This window comes from Trachypithecus francoisi, unplaced genomic scaffold (genome assembly GCF_009764315.1).
Source record: "Trachypithecus francoisi isolate TF-2019V2 unplaced genomic scaffold, Tfra_2.0 Lachesis_group1, whole genome shotgun sequence".
Classification (NCBI taxonomy): domain Eukaryota; kingdom Metazoa; phylum Chordata; class Mammalia; order Primates; family Cercopithecidae; genus Trachypithecus; species Trachypithecus francoisi.
The window spans coordinates 164,641,558-164,666,247 of NW_022681454.1; positions in this window are offsets into that span (position 1 = coordinate 164,641,558).

The following is a 24,690-nucleotide window of genomic DNA, read 5'->3' on the forward strand; positions in this document are numbered from 1 at the left end:
TTTCATCTTCTGCTATTGGAGGTGAGAAAAAAGCTTCAGATTAAACTCAGGACTGGACCTGATTGTAAGGATAGTGTTGCTCCAGATAAAGTTGAAGTCTCAATACTGACAATCCTGTTACACCAAAGTGAGAAACTTCATGAGGAAAAGATGGGATTATTAGGCATGGGATAAGAAATTCTGGGTCCTTGCAATATAAAATTCTAAGATTTCCTGTCCATTAGAGGCTAGTGATCCTACCTTCCTTTAGGATGACAAAGATTTCTCTATCTTTCAAGACAATGGTGTTTTTCTTCTAACATTTCATACAATTCTTCTTGTCTACCATACCAATGACACAGATTAGGTCATAATATAACACATTCTGGTAAACTCTGGGTTTGCCGAGAGAAAAAAAAAAAAGGCTATATCCTGATAAATCTGTGTGACCTTGCCAAAATACTTCACCAGGAGGCAGAAAAATGTATATGGGACTGGAGAGGTACCACATAAAGTTTGGCAAAGGAGAGTTTATCAATATAAAAGCCTTCTGTAATACAGAATTTAACATCCAACCTAGCAAGAGAATGCAGAAGACTGCACTTAAAAAATATGTTAGAATGACTATTATAAGTTTGGAAAATGTTACAGCCCATAGTATATGATGCAGAAATACCAAATTTAACGTGAGAGATGTTAAAGGATGAAATATTAGGTTGATGCAAAAGTAATTGCGGGTTTTTGCCATTAAAAGTAATGTAGTTTTTGCCATTTAGTTAGGTGTTTATATACTCAATTGCTTTTTATCATCCATTTTCTTATGTAGATGTGCACCAACCTAATAGAAAGTCTGAAAGTGGATATGCTAAAGTAGATACACCGCATACAATAAGAAAACTCACCAGATAAATATGATGTTTGAGTGGTCCACAAAGACACCTCATTTATTAAGGAAATAAGGAATGTGCTGGTAATCTGAACACTAAAGAGATCAGTGAAAAATGTGTTCTATAGTTCACAGATAAACGTAAGATATGTCATTATAGCATATCTGATGGCAATGGGATTGGCAAGATCCTGAAGTAATAAAATCCAAATGGTCTTAAATATCAAAAAATAGAAAGCAAGCAAAATTATTATGATAAGCTAGAAAAGTTCAGAGTTTCAAGCGGGGCATCACTACCTGTAAAGAACAAAAGCTATTGTTAATAGAATAGGATCCCTAAGAGCAAACTAGATGAAGAGCTGACAAGAATATAGTTCAAAGGAAATAAAGAATGAATAATCAGGAGGCAGTCTCTTCGAATCAACACTTACTCTTTTTTTTTTTTTTTTTTTTTTTTGAGACGGAGTCTCGCTCTGCCGCCCAGGCTGGAGTGCAGTGGCCGGGTCTCAGCTCACTGCAAGCTCCGCCTCCTGGGTTTACGCCATTCTCCTGCCTCAGCCTCCCAAGCAGCTGGGACTACAGGCGCCCGCCATGTCGCCCGGCTAGTTTTTTGTATTTTTTAGTAGAGACGGGGTTTCACCATGTTAGCCAGGATGGTCTCGATCTCCTGACCTCGTGATCCGCCCGTCTCGGCCAACACTTACTCTTTTGCCAGTTTCTGCATGTGAGCTAGTTTTGAGACCTGGAACCTATTGAATGTAAGAAACTTGGTCCCAAAATATAGGCATCACATAACATCTCATAAGGATATTTGGTAACAAGTTCTCAATCTTTTCCAAAGACGTGTATGACTTTTCACTTTGGTAGTCATAGCCTTAAAGAGAGGAATGCCTAATCTTTGAAGGACTATTGACACAGGTTCCAAATTAACTTTGACAACAAACGATTCATGACATTTTATGGATTTTTGTGAATGGATGTGTACGGGAAGTAACTAGAGTCTGTGACCAGGTTTGGTTCATAGTGTGCAGTGGGTCTACAGAACCCCTGATGGTAATTTCTCTGATGACCAAATGTGTAATTGAAGTGAATATACTCAATAAATGGTCAACACATCCCACTAGTTTTTGATCTCTAAAATATGAGCTGTCATAGGTGAAGATAAATGGAAGTCTCTGAAATTACCTCCCTTCCAATCACAAACAGGCTAAATCAAAACCATACCATTCCATATCCTGATGAAATAGTGATGATTAATGCCCAACTTAAAGACCAATAAATGTCATTAAATCCACAAATATAACCCATCAAAAGGCCACATAAATCCTAGCAGAAGATCATGAGTTACTGCAAACTCAATCTGCAGCCCTTATTGCAGTTGGTATGGTAGAGGTGACACCTTTCCTAGAGCAGATTAATACAGCATAAGATACTTGGTATATAGCTAGTGATCTGACAGATATGTTTATTTTCATTACTATTAGAAAGAAAAACCAGAAATAATTTTCTGTTACTTGACACAGACTACAGTCTGTCCTTACGTAGTTTCATGGTCTTGTCCCAAGAATATGCTAATTTCCTGTCCTCTGTCACAATATAATTCGAAGAGGTGTGAAACAGTTGAACATCTGCAAGAGCAGCACACTAGTATACTCTAAAGTTAACATCACGTTAATCAAATTAATATGCAAGAAGTGGGAAGTTTATTGGAGACTTTGGTAAGGCACAAAAACTCCAGAAACTGCAACATAGACCAAGATTAGGGTGTTGTCACAACAGTGTAGATCTGAGGTATTCCAGAACATCCCCTGAACAAAAGGGCTATATTATTGTGTCTTGCATTTCCCACCATAAAAGGTAAGCAAGTTATCCAGTAGGACTTTCAGATTTTAAAGGAAGCATAGCACACACACTTAAAATATTATTCTGACTCTATGCTCAGTGACACAAAATGCATCTAGTTTCAAGTAGAGTTTAGAGAAGGATAGGGCTCTACAAAAGTTCTAGACTGAGATATAAGTGGTTCTTTCCCATGGGAAACATAACCTAGCAGATTAAATTGTAGCATAGATATCCGTAGAAGGAAAAGATGCTATGTGGTGACTGTTAAAGGAAGACTCAATAGAAGAATCATAAGCTAGACTTGTACAGGGGTAAGTCAAAATATTTCACCTGCAGTATACTTGTACGTACTTCTTGAGAAATGGATCTTGTAATATTACTGAACCCTGGAATATTAAGTAACCTTGTAGCCATAACTGCCCTTCGTACGCTAGATTTAGTCCTATTCACCAAGTCATAAGGTCAGATGGCACTAGCAGCAATTCATTATAAGATGTAAGTGATGTAATTTGCAACAGGCATAAATAAGACCAAAGGACAGAAGTTAGTTGCACAAGTAGGTGGCCCAGACTTCTATATAACTAACCTATTACCCTGATACCTCTCTATCAACTCATTATATGAGTGCAAAATAAAAATTTATTCTGGCTATATATTAGCCTCACTCAGGGGTGGCCTTGAAAAACAGTGCAGAGGATAATTTTCCAGTGATCACTCAGTACTACCCTTGAGTCTGAAAAGAAATAATGGCCTCATGTTAGAATATATATGTACTCATAAACAGTAGTAATCAATTTGGTTGACTAGGAGCCTAAAACGATAAAGATTGGATGACTGGGAACCAGACAATCAGCACAGATGACACATGCACGAACTTATGGGAGTAGATACAAGGTGTCAAAATCTTTGTGTGTCATCCCAATGCCCACCAGAAATGATTCACAACAGAAGAGCTACTAAATACCTAAGTAGACAGAATAACTCAGCTATAATAACAGAAACTGAAGCTAAGCATGAGCTTAAAAGCACAGACTCCCACTCACTAAAGCTGACCTAGTAACTGACTCTAGCCTGCTAGCAACAGAGACCAATGCGTCTCTTAATATGGCACCTTTCCTGAAGGAGACCAACCAGCCACTTGGTGGAAAGTTGACTTTTTTTAGCCAACCACTCTGGAAAGGGCAGGAATTCATACTGACTGAGTCTACATCTATTCTGGGCACAAGTGTGCCTTTTCTATATCTAGGGCCTTGACTGTTGCATTATCCAGGGGCTTAAAAGTTTGAATATATCTAACATGAGATTCTACATAACATCACATTAAACTATAAAATCTACTCTTTAGGAAAGAAGGTATGGCAGTGGGCACATGATATGTGATCTACTGGTTTCATAACATACCATATGATCTAAAAGCTGGTGGTCTACTATAGTAAAGAATGGCTTTGCCACCAATAGGTAGAAGGGTGAAAGCAGGAGTAGACCTCTTACCATTAATCCCAGTATCCCTCTTATTTTTCTTTCTCATCACTGTAACTGTAACCCCCATGGGCTTAGAGGTACTGTTTCCTAGATCAAAGATGCTTGTAACAGGGGGCAGAGCAAGAGTTTTATTAAACCATCAGGTAAGCTACTGTCTCGTCATTTTAAACTCCTGATGCCAAAACAGTAGCAGACTTGAAAAAGAGTCAAAAATCTCGGTGGAAATAATTTGTTCTGATCATTGAGAACAAGTAGAATTCTTCATACAATGAAAGCAGGGAAGAAGGACTTTCATAACTCGCAGATCTTTTGAGGTGTCCCCTAATACTTACTTGTCCTATCTTGATTATAAATGGACAAGTCCAATAGCCACAACTTGAGAAAGTCATGGCACATAGGGACTCAGACTTCTTAGGGGTTAGTGTTATTTCACCCAATCGGGTAAGCCAGGTATCATCCAGGGGTGTTATCTCAGGTGCTAACAAGTGTTATCCAGGGGTAAGGGGAAGAAGAAATTTGGGATGAAGGAGGGGGATAATAAATACCAGTTTAAACCTCCCAAAATCTGCTACAGAAGCAAGATGTAACACTGTGATATAAAGAGATATATATTTTGGTTTTTGATCTCAAGTTCCTGGCCAGAATTCCTAAAACCATGGTAAATTCCCATGTCCTAAGAGCAATTGGAGCATCTTTTGTGAAATATTTGGTTCTTGTCCCCAGTTCCTGAAATAGTTCTGGAGCAGTAAAGGAGAAAGGGGCATCTTTTGTTGTTCATAACAATCCCCTTTCAATCATACCTGAGTTTGTGTTAACAAAGTAACTTTCAAAACTCCCCAAGGATGGAGAAGCTGATTGTCGGGGAAACTAAACATGTCATTAGAGGGTTGAAACTTCAGCCCCACTTCAGACACATTTCCAAGAAATGGGCAGGGGATAGTGGTTAAGTTTAATTACCAATGGCCAATGACTTAGTAAATCATGTCCTTGTGATGAAGCCTTCATAAAATCCTTAAGCAAAAGAGTTTGGAGAGCTTCTGGGTTGATGAATACCTGGAGATGTTGAGAGGGGGGTGCACTTCTCCCTCATACCTTGCCCTATGTGTCTCTTTCATCTGGCTGTTCCTGAGTTTTAATTTTGTCAAAAGGCAAAATTACAATAAATTTAGTTTGTCATCTGAAAGACCACCAGGATGACTAAACAGTAGAAAAGAGTAATACTGACCCTCTTGTAAGAGAAAGCCTCCAGTATGGACCCAAGTTTCTCTCTCCTCAAAGAGGGGAAGGACAGGTTGGATTTTATGCCTCAAAGGATCTGTATCACACACATTTAGCAGGTTTTGGGCAAAAGCTATACACCTTTAGGAGGTGGATCAAGTACATGCAGATGGGGTAAACAAGTAAAATATATAACATGCATCTCAGGTCCACTTTGGAGTTGGATTTTATCATTAAAATGAGGTGAAATTTGGTTCTTTACATCAAAATGTCACAGCCCAATGCCCAGTGCCCAGAAAAACCAATGCACTGGGAACAGCGGGCATTGCATCAAAGAAAGAGATTAATAATCACAGGAGCAGTCAAAGGAAAGAACAGGAACTATTTCTCAAATCTGTCTCCTTGAAAATTTTGAGGCTAGGATTTTCTAAGGGAACTTTGGTCGGTAAGGATCTAGGGAACTAAAACAATTTATTGATTGGGGATGAAATCACATGGGTATCTTCACCGTCTTCCCGCAACTTAATCAATTCCTGGGAGAGGATCTCAGGAACAGGTGATGTCTCTTGGTCTGCTGAAATGCTATATCTGAAATATAACTCAAAGACCAGTTCTTTAAGTTTGGCAATAGTGATGTTATCTACAGCAGTAGTTAAGGAAGTTATAACTTGTGCCCCCTTGGTTACGTGACTCTGGAGCAGTAAGCAACTTATAGAAAAGCAAGCTCAGCCACGACAGGTATTTGCTTAGCAAAGTTTAAGCCCTTACCATGATTCTAACCCTGTGACCTTTTGTTAGTCTTTACAAATGCAGTTTTAATTTTTTTATAAAGGAGGGGATCGGCCTAAGGAGGAACTATCATGGCCTCCATGCAAGAAGGAGTAAAAGCAATTTAGCCTGGTAGAAGCAAGATGGAGTCAGTTACGTCAGATTTCCTTTATCACTACAACATTTGCAAAGGTGGTTTCCAAAAAGTAAACTACAGGATAAAAAGATTATCTGTGCACAGCCTCTATAAGGTGGCTGAAACTGGCCTAAGTTCTGCAGTAGCTTATCGGAAAAGAATTTGTAAGGCCACCCCTCTCTCCAATCAGAGAGTGCCTATTGGTAGGGTGTTTAGCTCCAGAAATTTAGAAATTTGCTTTGTCAGCCAGGCCTGTATTCTCAACAGATAACTTTGTTTCCTTAACATTTGTGTCCATCTAAGTTTAAACAGGGGCATCCAGTTTGTTGTCCCAGATCACAAGTTTAAAGATCTCAATTGCCTCTATTGTGACTAGAATCAGGGGTAACACTTTGTTTTATGAAATTGACTAAGTATTCCAACAAGTTGGGCAGAGATGATTGATTTTTGTAGACAAAGCACTGAAGAGAGAAGAAATAAAAAACAAAAAGCAGATTGATCATTTCAAAGTTACTTTCCTTGCAAGGCAGGAGCAGGGAGAGAGAACCCTAGAAAAATAACTAGTTAGCATCAGGTGGCTTTAGGCTACTTCTTTATGTAATAATTAAAGTAGAGGGACTTCATTATTATACCTATTGAAGATTGAATCTGGCCTGTTTAGGAAATTTGTTGTTATGTTTCCTGATTTCTCAAAAGGTTACGTAACAACTTAGCTTAAGTTTGGTGATGTGGCACTTTAACACAGGTGACTCCATTTTGGTTTTTAGTCTGGTCTATGGAGGCCAAGTACAGGAGCTTAGTCCAAAACACTGGCTTCCTATAACTTTTATTAAACAGTCTTTTATCATTAACCAGTAATCTAGTAAGTTACCGTTTTTCTTCTTTCTGGCAGCCAAGCTAGCAAATTATCAAACCCTGGGGGGAGTTGTGGAAAACTCAGATGTATAGCCAGTGGATCAGAAGTCAGAAGGGAGACCTAGACTTGTGATTGGCATCTGAAATGAGGGTGGTTTTGTGAGACTGAGCTAGTAACTTGTATCTCATGCTAACACCAGGTAGGTAGTATAAGAATTAAATTAAATTGTAGGCCAATCAGATGGGATCTGCAGATAATTAGAGAATTGCTTGGTATAAAAAAGTCCACACATTTTGTGTTGTAAGTGTTGTGTGAGAGTGTAGAGAAGACAACAGCTTTTTTTTTTCTTTTACAGTGATTGCAATGGATTCTATTAATCTTCCTCTTTCAACTTGACCCCACTCTAAAATAAGTTTATTATCTTAAAGAAATAAATCCTGACTTCCAGAGTGAAAGCATTTATTCCCCCAACTGACAACTCTCCAGTGAGTTTCTCTCTTTAGCCCTTGGCCAAAAATAACTTCCTCATCCAAATATTACCCTAGGTACTAATTTCAATAGAGTATTCCCTAATCGCAATCCTGTATGTAAAATTCCTCTCAGAGTTTGCTTCCTTGAGAAACCCAACCTGTAAACATGAACAAGGCACAATTTGCCAACTCAATGACATAATTTTCTATATAAACACATTTGAAAGTGTCAGGATATTTCCACAAAATCCCCTCAAGTACATATACAAACACAAGCATGTATGCATGTACATATACACACAACATACTCAAATTTGCTGTTCTTGTTATAAAATAAATAATTTTTTCCTTTCAAATTTCCTTTTTTCTCTATAGGGAATTCAATAAGCACTGACTCAAAAGTACTTGAAAATCTTAGTGAATAATAACTTCATGAAAGGTAAGCTTATATTTTTATTGTTGTTAGAGATGGTGTACTATCTGTATTGTTATTTTTTTTAGGGAGAGGTAGTTGCACAAATAACATTCCATGGAGGAGGATTAAACTCCTCAGATAACTAAAATAAACCAGGAAACAAGTTCAAAGAAGTCAAGTGAACATGATTACACAATAAATAGGAAAATTTATATTTAGAAATAAGTAAAAAAAATAGGCTCAGATTTATGCAAAGATAAGCTTATTTGTTTTTATTTGTTTTGGCACAAGGTATTCTATTTCAGAAAGTACAAATAGCTCTAAATATATCCGTCTTTTGTATCTCATTTGGAAGCAACATGTATATCTGACCTGATCTCATTTAGTTTCAAATCCTGACCTGAAGAAATAAAGGTTTATTTGTAGGCTGTATGTATTTTACTTAGTTGGAATATTTAAACATTTTCTTATAGAAATATTAAGAATTTTTATTACAAACTGCAGTACCTAACTCACTGGACCTGTAAAGTGTACAGTATATACTGTGTATGCATCATGTCCTCTTTCTATACTCTGAAAATTTCTGAATTCCAAAATATATCTTGGATATTTAATTTCCATATGAACTTTATTCAAAATGCAATAAAATATAAAATGTTATATATATGTTTAGAATGGCAGCAAAACCTGAGATTTCTTAGGGACATTACTTAATGTAAAGGATTTATTAATCTCATCCCTCAAACAAGTATATTACTCCGGAAGTTCTTTGAAGCGATGCTAGAATAATTTAGCCATTATATACTTTATTTTAATACATATAAATTATGTGAAATACATAATGATTTCGAAAGGCAGAAGAAAGAAAAGGCACCAGGAATGAAATTGCTAAGGATTTATGGTGCTCCAAAGCCTGCAGCCTATAAACAAAGCTATCATAACTGGTTTCATATGTATAATCAACCAGTGGGTAAAATTATTGTTTTAGGATGTTACTTTGTTGTTTTACCCAAGCATTGCCTTGATCTTTATTATTAATGCCTGCTACTTGCCTTCTTTCTTGTTATTTTTCTCTTCTCTGTAAATCTCTCTTCTCACAAATCAATATTTTTGAAATTCCAATTTAATTATTCACCTAGTAAATAATTGTTCTGTCCAATAGTTGTGTGTTTATTTAATGAATGGCTCTGTTGGGAGAGTGAAATGTTATCCACCTTCCCACCTCCTTCAGACTAATGCTTTATTTAGGTAAAGCAAAGCATGGTGTGCGATAATGAGGAATGTCTGGATGGAGAGATCTTTCCGAATGAAACAATAATTTTATGAAATGCATATACAGAAATGCCATAATAAAAACCTCTGAGTTTCTTAGAATGCACTAATCTGTGCAAATTAAATTCTCTGTATAACCTCAATTTATACCTTTGAAAGTGGATATAATGTTAATATTAAACTCTTCTTATTGATTCCATCATTTATCACATAGTCCACTGTTCATTTAGTATAAATCGCAATTATCATTTTTACAGGTTTAAGTCTATTTCAGATTACTTTCATTTATTGGAGAACGATAATGTCATTTTATTAAGGGAATTGTTAATATGTCTAAATGCAACCTACCTGTAATGTGTACTGTTGCAATGACAAGTAAATGATTATTTGTAAATTAGCAACCTGACGAAAATAAAAAAAAATTTTTTAATGATATTTCAATTAAAGTATTTAAAGAAGAGCCTTTTATATCTGGATGATGGTACATGAACACGTGCAATCTTATTTTCTCTGTATTTTAATATTTAATATTAAATATGTTAAGGTTTTTCAACACATAAAGACACTCTCAGATTAATTTGACCAATGCTATTTTATATAGAAATTATTCTTAGGAAGCTTTTAATTTCTGTCTGATCTCACATTTTACAGTAGTTCTTCTAACAATTTGTTCATTTGTGGTTTTATTTGTTGTCATTTGTGGTTTCATCTATGAGACCACAACATTGAATTTTGTAGGGAATATTCTAAGTGGATATTTTTGTTAAATTAGCTTTATGGTATTTGAACAGTGATATTAGAGAGTTGCTATATGAAAACATGTGATATATTGTTTACATACTGTTGTATTTCACCTGGTCTAACAGATACTGTTTGTATTTTATTAGCCGAGTGAGATCTGAAATGTTATGTTTTTCCTCCTTATTGCTAATGTTTACACCTATGTTTATTTGGAATAAAGTATATTCCAAAAATACTTTTTTGTCTTGTAGAAAAGTGTTATTATACAGTTTTAGTTAGTGTCTTCCAGCCTTTCTCTCTGGCCAGAAACATGCTGAAATCTCATACATTATAAAATTCTAGTCAATAGAAAATTGATAATGAAAAAAACGAGTCATGTTCTAAAAGTCATGCTATATATAAAAATCAATTACAAGTAGATAACAAATTTAAATATTTGTTTAAAATGAGTATTATAGAAGAAACAAAAACACTATTTATAAGTAAATAATTTTAACAAGTACAATGTGGACAAATTAAACTATACTAATATTAAGAACCTTGTTCAGCAAAAACACCATTGAGAGAGAATAAGAGAGAGAGAGGAAAAGGATAAAATAAAATATTTTAAAAACATAATATTAACCAAGGATTTTTCCAGAATACGTAAATACACTTGGCTGTGGAACAACACAGGTTTGAAATGTGTGCCTCTACTTACAGGCAGACTATTGCAGCAGTTGCACTGAGTGTGCCTGCCTCTCCTGCTTCCCCTTCCACCTCCTCCACTTCTTCAAACTCTGCCACTCCTAGGAAAGCAAGACCACCTCCTCCTCCTTCTCTTCCCCCTCTTTCTTAGCCTATTCAATTTGAAGATGATGAGGATGAAAACATTTATGTTTCATCAAACGAATGATGATTCATTTCCACTTAATCACACTAAATATGTTTTTTTTCTTTTTATGGTTTTCTTAATAACATTTTCTTTTCTCTGGCATACTTTATTATAAGAATACAATATATAACATTTATAACATACAACATAGGTGTTAATCAACTGTTAATGTTATTGGTAAGCTATTAGTAGCTATTTTGGAGAGTAATTTATACACAGATTTTCAGCCGCATGGGAGGTTCGTGCCCATAACCCTGCATTGTTCAAGGGTTAACTGTTAATTTAAAATGGTCCAGTGACATCAACATGCCCTTCAAATAAAGTATTCAAATGACTAATAAACTTCAGAAACAATGCTCAACCTCAATAGTTATCAGAAAAAAAATGCATACTCAACAATAATATAAAGTTTAAAATATTGAACATACTCAATATTGGTAAAGATGCAGAACAGCTAAGACCATTGCAAACTACTGAAGGACAGTAAAAAGATAAAGCTCCTTTGGAAAATTTTGTGCAATAATGTTTGTAGGGACATGGATGCAGCTGGAAACCATCATTCTCAGCAAACTATCGCAAGAACAGAAAACCGAACACCGCATGTTCTCACTCATGGGTGGGAATTGAACAATGAGATCATTTGGACACAGAGCGGGGAACATCACACACTAGGGCCTGTTGTGGGGAGGGGCGAAGGGGAAGGGATAGCATTAGGAGATAGACCTAATGTAAATGACGAGTTAATGGGTGCAGCACACCAACATGGCACATGTATACGTATGTAACAAACCTGCACATTGTGCACACGTACCCTAGAACTTAAAGTATAACAATAAAAAAGTAATAATCATGGGAAGGAACCCAATCTATATCTATATCTATATCTAAATATCTGCATTAAAAGAGTTATAAGAATGTTTCTAGCAGCATTATAAGCAACAGCCAAAAATTAGAAGTAAACCAAATATTCTTCAACAGAAGAGTGAATATATATATTTTACAAAATATAATAATACAACATTATTGCATGTAAGACGACTAGTACATACAAGCCACACACATGAAACACTCAACAAAATACTCAGTAAAAGAAGCCAGAAGCTGATGAGTAGATAATGTGTCATTCTATTTATATAAACTTTAAAAAATAGCAACTAAACTATGATATTAGAAGTTAGGATAGTGGTCACTTTTGCATGGGGAGAGAGAAGATAATCCTCAGGGTGATAACCTGCCAGATCATTAAAGTTATATGCTTTAACCTCCTCTTCTTGCAGAGAGCAATGCTGGGTAATTTGCCTTCTCACTCCCTAAGTTAAGTAGAATGGAAAGTTTCTGAGTAACTGGTAAGTATTGTAAGTGCTCAGACACCCATTGAGAGGGAACTCTGGCCTGTTTTCCTTCAAAACATGTATTTGCTCATATGCACTTTGCTTTGTAATAAAATTATTTATAACAGCCAAATATAATAAAAACATGCTACTATAAATATTTCCATGATATACCATGGAGTAAAAAACAAATTCTTAATTTTTTTTGTTTTTTTAGAAAGTCATATTTTTGATACATTCAAGAAATCTTTGACTTTTTGCTTTGTGCATTTATGTACTTTATTTTATCATGAACATATATCACTTCTATGATTTTAAGAAATTGTGAATAAGCATAATGATGTTTTGGAAACTTTAAAGAATATATCAGAGAAACAAATAAGTAGGAAAGTATGACCTAAATGGCAGAGAAAAATCAATCAATAGAAGCAGGTGCAAAAATGAAGCATATGGTAGGATTTATTGACAAGGGCATTAACAGAATTATTATAAGTATATTCCACGTGTTTAAAAAATAGATCTTCCTATAAACATGTTTAAAAAATGTATAGAAGATATAAGAGACACAAATTGAGCTTCTAGAGATAAAAAAAATCTAAAATAAAACATGATGAAAAGAAGTTTAAATGTTGCAGAAGAAATGATCACTGAACTTGTACACAGACTACTATAAACTATCCAAACTGAAAGATAGTGAGAATAAAGATGGAAAACAAATAACAGACCAATAGTGATCGCAATAGTGATAGATATCAGGAAGATTAATGCAAGTGTAAGGATAACCACCAAAGAAGGGGGGACAGAAAAATCATTTAGAAAATAAGATATATATTATTTTTCTTCTTTGCTGGAAACTAACCCCACAGATACAAGAATTTCAAAAATCCCAAGCATAAGAGATATAATGATAACACAGGAATGCACATAATTGGATTGTATACTATAATAATAAAGAGCCAAATCTTAAAAAGATTCAGAAAGAAAATGACACATTATACATAGAGTATAATATGACAATAGCAGCTGACTTAAATTTTTTTAGTGAGAAGAGTGGAGTATTATTTCAAAATACTGTGAAAAATAAAAGTCCTGTAACCTAAAATTCTGTATCCAGTGAAAACATCTTTAAAAATGAATGCAAAATAACCATTATTTAAGTTATAAAGAATATAAAATAATTCATCATCAGCAGACCTATCCTACAAGAAATGTTTAAAGAATTTCCTTTAGCAGTAGTATGACAAGGTGGCTCATACCTGTAACCCCAGCTACCCGGGAGGCTGAGATCAGAGGCTTGCTTGAGCCCAGTAGTTTGAGATCAGCCTGAGAACACAGCGAGACCCCATCTCTAAATTTCTTTTTAAAAAGTAGTCAGGAAGTGGCACATATCTGCAGAGCAGCTACTTGGGAGTCTGAGATGGGAGGATCCTTGAGCCCAGGCGTTTGAGGTTACAGTGAGCCATGACTGTGCCACTGAATGTCAGATTGAGTGATGAAGCAAGACTCTGTCACCTAAAAAAATAAAATTAAATTTAAAAAGTTCTTCAGCAGAAGAAAATGATACCAGATGGGAATCTGGATTCACAGAATGGAAGGCAAAGCTCCATGAATGCCAAATATGCCTGTAAACATATAATACTTTTCCTAGTTTAAAAATATCTTTAAATTATAATAAATTATTTAAAAACAAAATAATAATGCATTATGAGATTTGTAACATAAATTTAAAGAAGTGAAATATGTGATAACCATACCAGAAGATCAGGTGAAGGAAAATGGAATTGCAGCATTAGAAGGTTTTTATATTATACACTGAGTAATATAATATTGTTTTAAGTAAGGCTTCAATAAGTTTTAAAATTATCAACTATTGCAACAATGAAAAAGGGCAAACAAAATATCTTTATACATATTCCTGTAAAATAAATGAAAGGGAATGATTTAAAAATATTCAAAAAGAAGGCAGAAAAGAGAGGAAAAGGGGAAATTGCAGATGAAACAAATAGAGAAAGAAAATACCAAGATGGTAGTTTCAATCTATGTCAATACTAATTTTATATATATGGACCAAGTACTTCAAATAAAAGTCATCAATGGTCATATTGAATTAAAAAGTAAGACCCAATTATATGCTTTCTTCAAGCAGCCCACTCTAAATAAAAAGACAAAAATATATCACAAATTAAGTAATCAATATAGACATAGTAATGAAGAGAAATCTGGTCAAAGTAGATTTCAAGCAAATATTGTTACCTAGGATAAAACGGGACATTTTCATAATGTTGTGTCAAATTATTAAAAGGACCAAAAATCCTAAATATTTATTCACCTAGTAGCAGAGCTTCAAAATACATGAGGGGCGAAGTCTAGGAAAACTCAAGATAAAATTACAACTGTTTTCTGAGAAGCAAATAGCAAAACAATATTAAACATATAAGAATTATATTTGGAAAAACTTCTATCAAAGACATGTGCATCAGGCCAGGGAAGACTGAAAGAAGCATCAGACCTTGACTTGTGTTTGAGCTTGAGTGTGGAGAATGGGATAAAGTTTGTATGAAAGCATCTTGAAATAACTTGTAGCTTATGGAAATTCAGACAGGCCATCAGATAAGACCAATATTTTCCAAAAATTGTAATGCTTACTATTTCTGCCACACGGCATTGGCTAGCCCATGGGAATGACAACAATCCATTGTGTAGTTCAGCACCTGGGGCCCTTGGTTAATTAAACTCCCGAGAATCAGAGATCTACACGGTTCATTCACACTGGTTACACACTGATCAATCCAGTTGAACCATTTTGTCACACAGATCTACTTATCCAAAAAGGATTTGTGGCAGCAACACTGTGGTTCCTGTGCATATTTCATCAGGCAAAATTTGAAAGAAGAAAGTTAGTGGAATAAACTACACTTCATCAACACAATTGATATTGAGGCTTTTCTCTCTCCTTTCTCCACTATCTAATCTAAAGTTCCATTCTAAATTTCCTCTTATTCTCAGCTACTACTTTGGCATGTTTTGGTGGCCTATCTTAATTTCATTGAGGAAATTGTAATCCTTTATTATCATACACTCCTCAGTCTGTAGTACCTGCCCATTTACACTTGCAATGAAGCATGGGATTGGTAAGCAGGATCTCCTGGGTTTCACAAATACTCCTCCCTCTTCCCACTCTTTAAAACTGCTCTTCTTCCTCCTTGTCAGTGTGGTGATTCCTCTTCTCCCCGATGGTACACAGAATTCAAAGTGCCCTGGTAGACATAACTTGTAATTCAGTGGGCCCATTATTGGACCACCTAACAAGAATGCGTCACTGTGAGCAAGACCTCCAGTTCTGCAGAATCCATAAAGAAGATGGGAAAAAATAGTCCCTGGTGAGTCACTGGGGCTTTTTCCAATGGAGCATATGGTAAGGGAGTCACCACTTTTTCCAACCCTTGGTTCCCAGTTCCATGCATTTGTCCTTCCTATGGGAGACACAGTACCATATAGTAATCTCCTCCTTATTAAATATATTGTGCCACAAAGAATGGCACTTCATCATGTCAGAGTTTTCTCTGAGCTGATGCTTTATTTGCACCTTTAGAAAGCCATTCTGGTGTTCTATACGGTTGACTTCTTTAGGATGGTACAGTACTAATATGATCAGTGGGTCCTATGGGTCCTACACCTACCCCTCATGCCTTCTTCAGTGTTAAATAGGTCCCCTAGTCAGATGTCATATTTCTCAGGATTGTCTGTGCATCAGGTCTTCCTAAAGCCCTAGGATAGTAGGGCTCTTACACATAGTCTGTGTGTAGAAAAAGCAAATCCCACCTGAAATCCTTCCCCTTAAGGACAAGCCAAGTGACCTACTATAGAAAGGGAATGAGGTATCTACTTACCACTAAGTAAGTAGTTGAGATCCTTGAGAAACAATGCCACGTTAAGAGCTCAATGTTGGTCTCTTGCTGCGAGGTTGGTTATTCAGAAATAGTAGTAGCTACATCAGCCTTAGTAAGTCTGTGCTGTCGGACCCATAAGTAACCTCCCTTTCTGACAGCATGACCATTCCATTCATATACCTGTTGTACCGATTCTGCAGTGACTGATGACGGAGATCAGCTTACATGTATTGGCTGACTCATTTTGTCTATTTGGTTGTCAAGTAACTTCTTCACAGTTGATGTTTTCTTGTATGAGTTGAGTTAACATGTGACACAACAAACTTTATCCTCTGCCATAGGTATATGAACAGGATCTAACCTAGATGGCCTTATCTTTACCTTTCTAGTTCTTTCCTGTCCATGGGTTTGTATATAAGCTCAACATGGGCCATTTCTTCTGTCTTATAAAGGGATGAACAGGTGCACAACTTACAGTTCTACTCATTAGAAATACTTTTTTCTTTTCCACCCTCTTTCAAGTTTGCCCCCAAATGTAGCTGTAATGCAGTTGTTGTCCCTCTTCAGGTTGCATTCATCTTCTGAGCCAACTTGGCTATAAACACTACTTAGACTGTTCCTCATCTTTCAGGTGGTCATACAGGCCTTCCTATATAGCATACGCCCAGGCAGGAGTATGCATGCAATGGTGATAAGTGACATGGGGGTCTGAGAAACCTGCTAATGCAGCTCACTCATACTTTCTGGTCTTACTCAGGTTTGAGGTTGCTTGTAACATTTCCATCTTACTATGGACTGCTACTGGGTTCATATGACTTTAGGAGTTTACAGGCTTGACAGAATCTAGCTCACAGTGAGAAGTCCTAGACATAGTTACTTGGTATCCTATGGTCAAATACGTGGTCTCAGTAACATGCCAACAGCTGTTTCTCAAAAGGTGTGTAATTGTTGCAGATGGCATAAAACTGCTCCAGAATTTCAAAGACATGCAATCAGATTATTTCACGAGCTTGTCAACAACCCCATCATTCCCTCTTTTATCCTTACTGTCTCCTCCACTGTGACATGGTCTGCTGGATTGTATGGTCCAGACAGCAGAAATGGAAACACAGTGACTTGGAACTTCTGCAAAACAAAAATCCCCTCCTACTAGAAGGCACCCTCAAAATTGTCAGCTTTCCGTATAACTCCAGTATATAAGTCAAAGTGGTGATCCTATGTGGGAAATATGATATACCTCTAATCCAGTGGGTAAAAGGTGCCATGTTTCTTTCCTTGTGGTAGGGAATGTAAGTTGCAATAAGCTTGATTACTCTTTGCATGAGGTATTCTAGCATTGTCTTGATTCCTAAAAACATCACTAACGTGGCTAGTCCCTGAGTGTAGACTGTATCTCTTATCTTCTGAGATGTACATTTTTCACCAAGACTTTTAACATACTAACCACCTCTTGTTTGTTCTATGTAAAAAGGTCATGCTATTAATGTAATGAATCAGTGTTATGTTCTGTGAATTGTTCAGGTTGTCCAGATCTACTTGGATTATATTATGACAGAGGGTAGAACACTTAACATAGTTTTGAGGCAAAACTATAAATAAATACTGTTGTCCCTTCCATGTTAAATACAAACTGCTTCTGGTCCTCTTATATTTGAAATGGAAAAGAGCACATTCATCAACTCAAAGTCTGTATGCTACAAATATTAATTAAGAAATGACATGACATCTTGCATAGCCTGTGTATTCAGAACTCCTGCCCTGTTAGGTCTTCTGTAGGCTATAGTCATTCTTCAGACTCCATTTGGCTTACAGTAGCTAAACTGACATATCAAATGGAGATAAATGATAGACAACCACACCTGTATCCTTTATTTCTTTAATATTGGCACTTATCTCCTCCACTACCTTCCCCAACAAGAATATGATACTGCTTTTGATTTACTATCTTGGTTGTGGGTTGGAAAGAGGAGGCAGTTTTATAGGCTTCTTTTTAATCTTCCCCATCATGATAGCCTTTCCACCACAGATCAGAGATCCAATGTGCCAATTACTCCAGTTACCAAACATATCATTTCCAAACATGTAGATGGAAACTGGGAACAGGACCATTGGGTGGATAGTCAGACCCATTGTGAGACTGACTTTTACCAGAACTCTATTATTACCTAGTCCCAGTGAGCCCCAATGCAACACAGGGCTGTGATAATCGTATGAGTCCTGGGGTATCAACATCCATTTGTAATGGGTCCAAGAGTCCTTGAACTGTCTGTGTATTCTCTTTGTCTCAGTGTACCATCAGTCAAGTAAATGGTTATAGATCCTTTTGGAAAAGAAATTGGGACTTGTCACAATATATTCTTGCAGTGGTGTTACAGAGCCCTGTGTTCCAGAGACCCATTCCTACTTTTGATAAGTGGGTTCAGGTTCTAAATATCATCTCAGCTCTATGATCTGAACAGAGTTGTGGCTTTTTAATTAGGCAATTACCTTCAGATCTCTGATTCTCCAATCTTTTTGTCATTGTTGCTATAGATGTTAAGTAGCAAATTTGTTGCCTGTTCAACCATTTTGCCTCTAGGGACAACGGTATTGGTCAAATTCCTTTGGCCCCATTTCTAACTTTGGCAGTCATCATGGAAATTCTAGTCTCTTGGATGCCAGCAGTAAGCGTCACCATGGGCCTTTATTATTAATAGGCATGAAGGAATCCACTTCATCCTAATAGATATAAACAGCCTCATTTTCTATCACCCATGGTCTTCAGGGTCAACATCAAATAACTTAGTGATACTGTCACCGCCCACCCTCACCTCTGATGGTCTTTGTGAACTATGTGTCCTCTGAGACTTTCCATGGAAACTAACCCTCTGGCAGCACTTTGGAGACCATTGCATATTACATCCATATTACATATTACATCCAATCCAGCAGCCCATCTCTCTCAGCCTCCTCACTTGTTTCTCCACCATCAGTCATGACAACTGAGGCATTCCCATTTGGGAGAGATTTAGACATTTTTAAATCACATTTCTAATAATTACACTTGGTAGCAAGTTTGTCATATTCTCTGGAATTCTTACTAGATGTTAAATTATATATCCCAAGGAAACACTCTCAAGTCAATACATTCTTTCTTATCTAGTCTTACACTCCAGTTCCCGTTTATCAGGCACCCTCAAAAACCAATAAATCCCAAGATTAATCTCCCAGTGACTTAGGATCAGTCAGCTAATTATGGCAATTATTTAATTTGGCCTCCTTTATGAAGCCCAACATATGGCTAGTTTGGTTATGCTGGGATTTCATCCTAGGTATCAAGCAGACAATCTGGACATAGGTGGGGTCAACCTCTGAAGAGTTTCATATTGCCTTGCCAGAGAAAGATTTATGCAGCATCTTCCAGCCCAGTGGAAGATGCAGCTCTTTTTAGAGAAGGACAGATATTCTCGGAAGCATCCCTCCAAATGTCTGCATCTTACATTTTGATATCCAAGTTTTCCTTATTAGGACACACACATTCACTTATCAGACTGCCATGAATGAGCATTCAAATATCTCTGGACCTCTGCTACATTAGAGTCTTCCACCTGCCACTAACCTCCCTATACACTTTCATTATACAAATGAGGGACACTTTGTAACCTATCACTCAGGAGTTCTCTGACTCTCACTCAGATATTAACTGCTTAAGAATTCTGTCATTATCCTTCTTCATGGTAGCCTACAATACATGGGTAACCACTTAAATCTACCATCCTTGTAGAAATTATTTCCTTGTTTTTTTCAGATGCCTGTGTTATTGCTCCAGCCAAAGCATCCTTCTCTATAAGTATATTTTTCCAGGTCACTACTGGTGAAATTTTTTCCAACTGAGCCACTCCCTGACACTAGAGACTATCTGTGTCCCATAAACCAACCAAGACAAAAGGCTGGGGGGGACAATAGATTACAATGCAAGTCTGAACCTGAGTGAGTGAGAGATACAAGGAAAGTTGGGTGAAAAAATGTTAGATAGCTGTATAGTCTAAGAAAAATCTAGCAACACTATCAGGAAGTTGTTAGCAAAATGTGAAAGTCAGAGAAGTTCTTTGTCCTTCAGAAATAATCCTCCCTTAACCTTGTTTCACTCAGCCATTGACAAGGAGCAGCCCGTGGGAATCACAGCCTTGGCACAAATGAAGCAATGGATTTCAGGGCAAAGCAGCTGGGGCTCCTGGTCCATCAAGTTCTCCATGACTGGATGTCTGTGAGGCACGTTATTGTTGCCAATATAACAATTATAGTCAAAGATGTAAACATCTCTCTCTATATATTTAATATAAGAATATATGTAATATATTATGTATATGATAAAGTAAGAATGTAAGTAAGAATATGGAAGTAAGAATCTAGAAGCATTGAAAAACATAATTAACAGACTGTGTTCATTTACAGTGGAAAATTTGATCAGTTTTGACATGTGTATACATCTTTGAAATCCTCATCACACTCGATAATATAAATAGGTCTGTTTGATGTCCCCTCCCACATTTTCTCATTCTTCTATGGATCGGCTTGAATTTCCTAGAACTGTATAAAATGAAATAATAGACAAGTGCCTTTTTGTTGTTGTCACTGGCTTTGTTTCCCTCTGCATAAATATTATGAGATTCTTCTATGTAAGACTACCTATTCTCCTATGCCTCATTTATTTCTACATCCCCTTTGTGGAAAGCAGTTACGCCAAGCATACTGCAATGGGTTGGCATTTTTATTTTGTTGTACATTTCTTGTTTTGCAAAGTTTGCTTACATGGTCTTGAAAGTTTCCCCTTCTGTAGTAACCCAGAAAAATACAAACATTCTTAGAAACCTAGTAAATGTTACATGTGATGCTTTCCATAAAATCTTGTACTCAAGTTAAATCTCTTCTCAAAGTGTTTCTACCTGTTATGGACTTCTGTTTTAAAATTAATATGACTTTGAAATTAAGAGATTTATTTTTTTTTATTTCTTCAGAGTCATCTCACTGAAGGCAGAATCCAATTGTTTTATCACATTTCCATTCTAAGAGACTAGCATAGTTCTTTTTACACAAGTAAACTCAGATGCTTTTCAAATTGAATGGGATAATGTTAAAAGGATATAAAGGTTTTTTTTGTTTTTTTTTTTGGAAGGAGAGCATTATGTGCTAAATTGTGTTCTCTCAAAATTTATATGTTAAATGTCTAACCACCATTATGTCAGAATGTGCCTATATTTGGACACAGAAGTAGTTAAGTTTAAAAGAGGTCATTATAGGGAGCCCTAATCTGGCATCCTTATATTATAAAAATATAATTTTTATATATTATAAAAATAGGATTTTAAAAATATATAAAATATTTTTATATATAAAATATATTTTTAAAAATTCTTATTTTAAAATAGTAGCACAGGTACATTCAGAAGAAAGACCAAATGAAGACTTAGGGAGAAGATGGCAATCTAAAAGCCAAAGAGAGGTCTCAGAGGAAACCAACCCCACTGACACCTCTTATCAGGTTTGTGTCCTCCAAAATTGTGAGAAAATGAATTTCTACTATTTAGACTCAGTTTCCTGGACATTTTTTTAATAGAAGCCCTAGTAAACTAACACAGGGAGACTCCACTGTAGGCCACCAATCACATGAGGGATTTTTTTTTTTTTTTGTCTCTTTTGTCAGTATTTAGCTGTGAAAAACCATCCATAGCCACAATAAGTGTCTCCTTCCCTTTTCAGATCATTTTGCATTAGCTAGTTATACCAAAATGACTTTTGTGTATAAATCCTTTCACCTAATATTGCCTGAAAATCTAGTGTTTCATTAAGTCTCTGTTGGAATAATTAGACCAATTATTATGTTTTGTAAAATAAGCTGCCCATTACAATTATTTATGAAAACATGATAAATGCTTCTGTTGCAACTTTCGGAAACATACACAATCTCATTTATTTTCAGTAGCAATATCCGAATGAACATACCTGGTTGAATTTAGTCTCAATGCTCTAAAAACTTCCTTGTGTCTCTTTAAAAATAAAGTCTGATCACTGTTTTGTGAGTTTGCTTCTAATCATATTTACTTCATTTACCTGATCAAAATTAATCTTCATTTAATCAAGGACAATTATTAACCATATGATTGAGAACTTCATCTTGCAGATTATCACACCAATCAACTCTTACTATGAGGACAAGTACCTATGATTTATAATAACTATAAATTAATCAGTATTTACAATGAATAATTCATTCCCGGTAGAGCCCTTGGATTGGGATTCTTTCATTTCTCTCAGTTCAGTGCTCTGAGAACCACTGGAAAGGGATTTCACATGACCTAGCACACCTTTGTCTCCATGAGGGAGTCAAGGTGGTCGCTCATCAGCAAAAAGGCCTCAGATTGACTTGTTCCCATTTCTATCTCCTGAATATTTATGGAAACTAAAGCCTTTCCAGTGTCTCCTGTGTATGATCTACTGGCCTTCTTTGATTTAACACATGTTTAATTCATTTTTATATATCAAATATAGAGAATTTATATTAAATATCAACATCATTTAAGGAGCTATAACAGGATATAAAAGAGAGAAAACTCTTCTTCCAATATTACAATGTAATAATTAATATTTATAAGTTTTCTTCCTGAGAGACTTCTCCAGTGACCATCACTGATACAGCTGACAGGGGTAACTGAGAACATAAATCATGACTGCTGTGTTCAAACCATGACTGCGGCGGATTGAGTTTTTGTCTCCTCTAAAACTCATGTTGAAACTTAATCTTCAATATGGCAGTATTGAGAGGCGGGGCATTTAAGAAGTGATTGGGGCCTGGTGCAGTGGCTCACGCCTGTAATCCCAGGACTTTGGGAGGCCAAAGCGGGTGGATCACAAGGTCAGGAGTTCAAGACCAGTCTGGCCAAGATGGTGAAACACCGTCTCTACTAAAAATACAAAGAGAGTGCCTGTCAGCAAGAAGGTTCTCACCAGATGTCATTGCTCAACCTTGGACTTCTCAGCCTCCATTACTGTAAGAAATAAATTCGTTTTCAGTATAAATTTTCCAGTTTAAGGTATGTTATAAACAACAGAAAACAAACTAGGACAGTAACCACAAAACAAATTATAAAGTGAGCTCAGAGTACACAAAATCTATAAATGCACCAGGAATAGGTTCTTATACCTTGGAAATAGAAATAAAATCATATGCAGGTGTTTCGAGCTAGAGCACAAAAAGAGCCAGGAGCTATATAGCTATATATTAATAATTAGTATTCGGAATAACCAAGGGACTTGGGTATCAAATTCTGTATACCTGATGATCAGGAGATGATCAGAATAACCAGTGAGCAGATCAAGAGAGCAGAAGTATGAGCCAGGTTTGAAGGGAATTTAAACGCAAAAGGACACATTACCCCAACATATTGTACTTACTACTAAGTGAACACTCAGTTAAATTTCAGTTAAGCAACTTGGTGTGTTAGTCCATTTTCACACCGCTGTAAGAACTGACCAAAAACGGGTAATTTACAACAGAAAGAGGTTTAACTGACTTACAGTTCCCTATGGCTGGAGAGGCCTCAGGAAACTTACAATCACGGATGAAGGTGACGCCGAGGCAGACACTATCTTCACAAGAGATTGAATGAAGAGAGAATGAACGAAGAACTCGCCAAACACTTATGAAACCATCAGATGTTGTGAGAACTCACTCACTATCACAGGAACAGCATGGGGGAAATTACTCCTATGATCGAGTCACTTCCCACCGGGACCCTCCCATGACACGTGCAGATTATGGGGATTACAATTCAATATGAGATTACAATTCAATATGATTTGACACAGCCAAAACATACCTCTTGGTAACTCCATTAAACTAGAAAGTGGAAACGCCTTCCCCAGCTTTTAGTTTTTGCTGTTTTTACTATGCTACAGTGCTCACACTCTGAACATATTTGAAAATATTTAATGGAATGTATTTCCTAGGTGGTGCAAACAGAAAATAAGTGATAAAATATGAGTTTAAGGGAAAAATAATGGTGATTTTTGACAGCATTTTTTATTAACACATCTAATAATCGTATTTCATGAGAAGATATCCTCAAGAATAATAATGCTAGTGAATAACTTGAAGACTGTACTGTCTCTGTCAACAACAGATTTGATAATATAGGTGTTATATTTCTAAGTATCTGCAATAATATGTAATTACATTTTTATTGTGAATGAGGGATTGACTATTTGGTACATTCTGGAGTTAAAAATATTTGCCTTCGTTAGAAAAAGCAGCAAATTCCAATACATGACTGGAAACCTAGGCCTAGTTTTGTGTATGGAAAGAGTTAAATCAAAGGTTCAAATGACAATCAGAACGTTCCCATCTTATAATAAAGTGCAGTTGATTAATAGCAGTGAATGGCTATGAAGCATGAAGAATTCAGCTTTAGAGAGGAGAGATACGGAAGTTAACTGAAAGACGGAGCTGGAAATCATGTAAAATCCTTGCATTAAGGCCTAGCAGCAATAAAAA